Source organism: Artibeus jamaicensis, unplaced genomic scaffold (assembly GCF_021234435.1).
Source record: "Artibeus jamaicensis isolate MK-2021 breed Jamaican fruit bat unplaced genomic scaffold, CSHL_Jam_final contig_867, whole genome shotgun sequence".
Taxonomy (NCBI): Eukaryota; Metazoa; Chordata; class Mammalia; order Chiroptera; family Phyllostomidae; genus Artibeus; species Artibeus jamaicensis.
In genome coordinates this window covers 5,391,160-5,398,890 of record NW_026521995.1, presented here as the reverse complement: position 1 = coordinate 5,398,890, position 7,731 = coordinate 5,391,160, and the positions used below count along the sequence as shown (strand labels likewise).

At 41.4% G+C, this 7,731-nt stretch overlaps 1 pseudogene; it reads right to left on the bottom strand.

Moving 5' to 3' along the window:
• Window positions 1–324: 324 nt before the first annotated feature.
• LOC119063926 (60S ribosomal protein L10-like) lies at window positions 325–7,380 on the bottom strand (annotated as a pseudogene).
• Between the last annotated feature and the right edge of the window lie 351 nt (window positions 7,381–7,731).

Sequence of the window (7,731 nt, the reverse complement as noted above, 5' to 3'; positions counted from 1 at the left end):
TATCTATACTATATACTGTATGTAATCAGAGAAAAAATATTTTCAGAAATAATATACTCTCTGCCCCTTCGCCAGACAGGAACAGGATTCACTAGCATGTCTGTGATTTCCTTCTTGTTTTAATGACCACCTATGGGACTAGGGCTCAAAACCCAGTAGAGAGGATTAACAAGAGAATGAGCAATCTTATGCTGCTCCTGGTTTTGAATCTAATACCCCCAGTTATGGGGCTAACATTTCTGTTTCCTTTAGTCCCAGTCTTTTTTTTTTTTTTTTTGACAGGAAGTAGGATTTATTGGTGGGTGTTAAGATGGAAGCAGAGACTTATGAGTACAGAGCCCACCATTTTTCCAGGGGACCACGATTAGGGATGTATTTGACCCCACAGCCATCTGGGATGGGCTGCTTCTCAGCCACCATGTCTTCAAGTTCATCCCCATTAAACTTAGTAAAGCCCCACTTCTTGGAGCTGTGGTTCTTCCGGTGGCCAGGGAACTTGAACTTGGCCAGGCACAGGGCCTCGATCATATGCTCCTTGTTCTACTGCTTGGTGCAGATGGACATAATGATTTGGCCAATATGGACCCTGGCCACTGTGCTCTGGAGCTTTCCAAAGGCAGCCTGCATACCTGTCTGGAGCCTGTCAGTCCCAGCATAGGACAACATCTCATTGATGCAGATGACACGGAAGGGGTGGAGCCACACTTGGATGCGAAAGCCGTCTTTGCCACAACTTTTCACCATGCACTTGTTGGCACAAATGCAGGCAGTCACCATGCACTTGTTGGCACAAATGCAGGCAGTTACCATGCACTTGTTGGCACAAATGCAGGCAGTCTCCAGGCAGCTTCAGAAGAGAGCTCTTCATATTCATCTGACACCATGTGGACACAGAGTGAGAAGTTGTCCACTTCTGCCTTCTTCCGGCCCAGGTCAAAAATGCAGATCTTGGCATCTGGGACACCTAGGCAGATGTGAGACTTTGGGAATGGCTTGTTCTTACTACACCAGGAACACCAGGCTAGTCAGTGGCCCATGGAGACACCAGCATCTTCACTGGCACGCTGAAGGGAAAGAGTAGTCCCAGTGTTTTGTCCAGTGACCTCCCCGGTAGCTGGAAACCTGCCTCAGCCATCTGCCGGTGCATGAGGTGGAGGCCCAGCTGAAAGGGCCTCAGCCTCATGCGAAACCCTTCATATATTGGGGCAGAGGATTGTGCCTTCGGAAGGTGCTTTGTCAGTGGGGATGACAGTTGGAAGTTTCTATACAAATGGAAGTTTATTTGCATTAGAAAAAAGGTGTGGGCTTTCATAAACATCTCTTCATGAAAAGAATTTGCTAGGTATACTAAAAAACAAAAACAAAAAAAAATTCTAAAAAGAACATCTGCTACAACAGCTGTTCCTAAAAGCAGATTAAGGTACAACTGCCACATAAAGAGTGAAAAAGGGAAATATCTTCCCATTTTAGTCTAATGGGATTCAAAACCCCTCCCACTTATTACTTAGTAATTCCCTTGGGATTCAGCACATTTCAAGTCCCACAACAAAATCCACTCTGTTATAAACCAAACATGATCATTCCACCTGCCTTGGAATGTCTCAGAGCTCCAAAAACAATACACATTCCACGCATCCCTCAGCCTCCACTCCTGTCCCCTGTTTAAAACTAAAGGGTCATTAAACATGAGTCCAAGAACAGCTAAGAGGCAGCAGTCATGCTGTATGGGGCCCTGGTCAGTGTGGGTGTCACTCAGAAGTAGGTGTCTGCCATTTGAGAGGGCCCAAAGGAGACACATTTTGTATAAGAGGCAAAGAATGTAGAAACTCTGCCCCATGAAAATGTACTTGAGATAATTGGAGATATTTCCTTTGCAGAGGAGAAGGCCTGAGGAGACATGGCAGTTGTCTTAGCATATTTGAAAGGTGTGCAGAATACATTTATTTGTTGCTCTGAGGTGCAGAACTAGTGTCAGCGAGTGGGCTTATCTTGTTTTGATTCATTATTGAAAAAGCATTCTGTCTAATTGGTTTTAGGAACAAAATTGGTTGATTCCTATGATAGAGGGGACACTCCCTGCTGCTAAGAACAACCAAGTAGAGGTTAGTTAAGCATTACTCAGGAATTGGTGGACAGGTTTCTCTTACTGGAATGTAGGACCAGCCCAGTGGCCTATTTTTACATTCTATCATTCACGCCTAGTTGTAAGGCCTTTCATGTAATTTTAAAACAGAAAGAATAAAGCTTTAGGGGTAATTATTTTTAAGACACAGAATAATTTAGCCCCATTGATTTTTTCTTCATTACCCTCTTTTGTGAAGATGAGTGAGAAGCAGATGATGAACAGAAAAAGGGGAGGAAAAGTCAAAGGAAGAAGGGGTAGAGGAGAATCCACAGCTGTCCATTATCCGCCCTTTCCTGGAAATGAGGCTGTATTTGAATGGTCATATCAAATGTGAACCACTGCATTACTAGAGTGCATGTTCATCAAAGACCAACTCATACTTGCAGACAGTCTCCCAAATCCTCATTGGACATGAATTTTCACTAGCAGCACTACAATGTTGGTACACAATGATATAGTTCTTGTTTTTATTTGTTGTCTTCATGGAAGTTCTCTCCACCTGTCAGTATAACAGAGCTCATCCATAACTAGCTAATATACAACAGTAAGAAAAATACAGCTTGTCTTTACAAACTAATTTTAAAGAACGCACATACCTCCAGTAAGCCTGCCCACCCTCAGCCAAAGGAACAAATACCTGCAAAGAGTACTCTTGACCCAACCCACTTCCTAAACAAAACACAATTAAAACAAACAGCCAAAGCCATTATAATCTCCTTGGAGAAAAGAATCACTTTTAAAGATAAGAATTGTGAAATCAGCTGATCACCAAATATCAAATAAGTAAAAATACACAAAGAAAACACAGTGAGTGTTTTCTTTAAACGTAGTTGCGGTCTTCTAACTGGATCTCTATTGGTACTTATCTAAATTCCACAATTCTCTCTAAACCCACTTAAATTCTACCTTTTCCATGGGGAATATGAAAAATACGTGACAGGTTCCACCTGAATGTTTCATAGGGACTTCAGATTTGTGCACCTGGAACTGAACTTGTAATTTTTGTCCTCCCAGCACAGTCCTTTCTCAGTGTTACTTGGCTGTAACAACTGTTATCAATACAAAAAATAAAAGACAGCCTTGACACTTCCCTCTCATCCCATATTTAATTCATGACTCCCTCCTATCTAAATTATCTCCTAAGTACCATTTGAATCCATCCTACCACCACCATCCTGGACAAAACCATCATCTCCTCTCTCCTGGACAATTGTAAAAGCTTCCCAATCAGTCTCCCCAGGTACACTCTTGCTCCATTCTAGAGCAGAAATGACCCGGGAGACATGACTGATCATACCACTCCAGTTTGACGGCTTCCAGCTGTCCTCAGGATAAGTTCCAAACTCATTAGCTTGGCCTCATGGGCGTGCATGATCTGGCCATGTGCTAACTCTCAGCTGTCCCTTTTATCACTGCCTGAGTGCTTAAGTCATGCTCCCTGTCCCTCCAAAGAAGAGGCCATGCCCTTACCCAACTCAGAGCTTTACACCTGTGATTCCTTCTGCCTGTCCTCCTTTCCCTCTCTCCCATCCCCAAGTCCTACTTTTCCTTCAGGTCCCAACTCTCCATTGTCAAGGAAGTATTTCCTCACACCTGTCCCTGTCGGGGGAGGTCCCCCTCTTAAATGTTCCCACAGCTCTTTATATCTTTCCTTGATAAGCCACGTCATACTATTACATCCTTGTTCATTGTTATTTCCAAAAACCAGATTAGACATTTCAGGATAACAGGGATCATGTCTCCCTCAACCACTGGAGTATCCCTGGCACCTAGCACCTAACTGGTGTTCAGAGAGTTGTTGAATGAATAAATTACTGAATGACATGTGCTAAGTCAATGATTCATGAACTTCACTCTGCAGAAAAGTCACCAGGGAAGGCAGTTTAGCAGAACCATGATCAGTCTCAGGAATCTACCCTTGTCAACAAGAACTCTGGGGGATTTTCATGCAAATTGCCCTTGGCTCACACTTTGGAAGGCAATACTCCAGGTTACACAGATCAAGTGAGACAAGCAGAATTGAGGTTAAAGAGACAAAAAAGAGCAAAATGTGGGAAGTTAAATAACAATAGAAGATTTATATAACTGTTCAAATCACCATTGAAAATCTGAAGGACTAAATGATAGATTGTCTAATTAACTCCTCAACAAGGACAGCCCACAGTAGTTAGAAGAAGAAGCCACTTGCTGCGGCTGGCAGTGTGAGGAGACATTAAAACAAGAAACGGAGTGTGTACTTGTGCTGAAGGAGAGGTCATGCTGGAAAGAAGAGTAGGGGAAATAGTACTGTAGGCAGATATGCAAACAGGAGCGTGAATTCAGTGGAAGGGAGGTATAGCACAAAAGCACACTGCTGAAAAGAAGGCTCAGAAATTCAGTGTTTGCAGAGATGATTGGAAATATAGGGAAGGCCCTGACTGTAGAGATCATTGACGTTAATGAAGGAAACCAGAATATGCCTCCTCAGAACATGCCAGATGAGCACAAGGATTTTTTGAGCTGAAGACAATTGAGCAACAGCAGATGTAGGAGGAGCTCTCTGCCCTCCCCCTTTCTGCCTAATAGCAGGGCATAAATGTTCATTGGTGAGGGTGTCCCCCATCCCTCTCTTAACCAGAAAGGGGAGATGACTCTTATCACTGGATATGGCACTGACTTGAGTCTGTATGACAAACTTTGTGAAAGCCTTATTTTCCTCTCCCATATATTTACCTTTCCACAACTAACCCCCCCAGAATCCCACTCCTCTTTCCTTTTATCTTGTCACCTCTCCACAATTTATCACCTTATAATAAAATAGTATATAAGCTTCCAGGCCTAAGCACTTTGAGGAGTTTTTTAATTTTACTATGTGAGGTTCCTTGTATGCATGTGAAATAAAGCTTTTCTTTTGCTAATCCTCTGTCAGTTTAATTCACAAGCCCCTGTCACTGAATGCAAGAGGGTAGAGTAAGTTTGTTTTCTTCCCCTACAGTATACAAAGGTTTGAGAGGAACAAACTCCTCAAAGTTACACCTGACTTACAGTTCAAATAAAAGGTTAAACTTTGTGAAAATGAAAATACTTTATTTTTCCTAAGATGCCCCATTTTCCTGAAGCACTAAAAGACTTCTCCGTAATGTAGCCTTCATGTGTGTTATAAAAATATAGGACAAAAAAAAATCAAGGTTAAAGAAAAAGGCAGCATGCACGTCCTGTCACAGAAGCACTTGGTTCTAAGACCATGAGCGCTGAGCAATTTCAAAGGAAATGGAACAACTGAAATATAAGTCTAACTTTGAACTCAGCTGATATAAGAAGAGGGCCTTTTCCCCACCTTACTTATTTCATGTTGGCTTTGATCAGTGGTGGAGAGGAACTGAGGGGGATGAGGATACGCCCCTTCAGAATAGGCCACTTTGGCATTGGCATCATTTTGAACTGCAAACAATTAAGAAATGGCGGACACAGGAGAACAGTCTGCTTTCCTCCTTTCTACCTAACAGCAGGGCATGCACACCTTTGTGAAGGTGTCCCCAGTATACCAGGAACAGGAGAGCAACTCCACCTCTAGAGACAGAGTCAGCACCCGCATAAGTCTGCATATATTCACATTGCTAAAATAACCCTTATCTTTTATTAGTTTCCCTCATCTACATATTTCCTATTTATTTTCCCACAATTTATTTGTCCTTTGAAGCCCAAACAAAGGAAAGCCTTTGTTAAATGGGATATATGCCCCTGAGTCTAACTACTTCTTTGAATTTTACTTTTTTCCTGATAACTTTAGTGCACATAAACTATTAATAAAATTTACACCCTTTTCTGCCGTTATTCTGTTTTTCTTTGTCAGCTAAATTCACACCTCCTTCCCCCATACACTAAACCTAAGAAAGTAGAGGAAAGCTTTTCCTTCCCAACAGAATCTGCTTGCTGCAATTAGAACGGCACAATCCAACATGTGGTAGCTGACTCAATCATAGCGGGTTATGAAAAGGTACAAAGGGAAACTCCAGAATGTCACCCTAAGTAGCACCTGTTACAGCACCCACAGCCAGTTCCTGAAACTTTATATAAGAATTTGCAGCTAATGCAGAGATGGAGCTCAAAGGCCCATCTCTGGGCCTGGTTCTACCACTTCCAAGCCAGATGGATTTATTTCTACTCAATGGCAGATTCTTCACCTGTAAAATGGGTATACAATTTCTTGCCATCTTTATAGCTTGTGAGAATCCAATATTAAAGCATATGTAATCTCTAAGTCACTTTGTAAGTACAAGGCATTTTTAATAAGTAAACCGATAAATAAATCAGAGTGATATTAAAATGATAATAAAGCCTATAAATAGGTAAAGTGATAGATTCCAAGGAGATCTGATATTTTTTCCTTAAATTACCATACAAGTGACATTTAAGTAAACATCAGTTGTAGTAGGTTATATAGGTATAATGGTAAAAAGAGACTGATTGATGCATAGCACTCTTATGTGTATATTGCCTCCCTTTGGCCTCACTTCATTTGCTTTCCTGAGAATACGCATCTTAAACCCCACCACTACATCAGTGTTACTCTCCGAAGGCTAAATACTGCAGGAATTTATATCTGATATTTGGGAAAAGTGCCAAACTTGACGATATCTGTACACACATCAGAAAAAAGCTTCAGCAAACAGATGCTCCTTTTTGCAATCATTCGAGAAGTTCTAATATTCTGACAACTTGTTAATCAACCAACATATGGCATCACTTCAGTAAACACAACACTCAGACTGCTTTTTACAGATCATTTTCTGAGTGATGTAAACGGTCCTGACTCATCAACACCATTCACTAGAAATCAAGTGAAGCTAGCCTTCGCCACCACCTTAAATCTGCCTAATTACTTGGGAAAAAATAAATATAGGGATTGATTTGGGTTTTCTGCAATTTTTTTGTGAGTCGAATTTTTTTTTAAAGTCATCCTTTAGACATTTGTCAAAGTAGTGAAATGCCTTTATTATACAGATTTACATATATCATAATGTCTGTAGTTCTCCTGAATTGGTTTTCTATGGCTGTCACTACAAAGTGCCACAAACTGGGTGGCTTAAAAGGTAAATTAGTTTTTCACAGTTTTGGAAGCTAGAAGTCTGAATCAGGTTGTTGCCAGGGCCAGACTCCCTCCATACTCTCTCAGTGAGGATTCTTTCTTGCCTCTTCCAGCTTCTGGTCGTACCATGCCTGTCCTGGCACCTGGCACATTAACTCTAGTCTCTGCCTCACCTTCCCATGGCCATCTTCCCTGTGTTTGTCTGTTTCTAAATTATACTTTTATTTATAAGGATACCAGTCATAGTGGAATAGGGCCCACTGTATTCCAGTATGACCACATGTTAACCTACAAAGACCCTATTTCCAAATCGGGTCACATTCGCAGGCATGGATCTGGTTATGTCTTCCTCATATCCTTTCTGGGCACTTAACACACTCATAACAGTTCCAAGTAGCACAAATCTCATCCTATGAGATGATCCTATAAGGTATGTGTGAGTCTTATCTCCCAAGACTATTATAATAGTTTTCCTTTATCCACAGTTTTGCTTTCTACAGTTTATTACCTATGGTCAACCACAGTCCAAAAATATTAA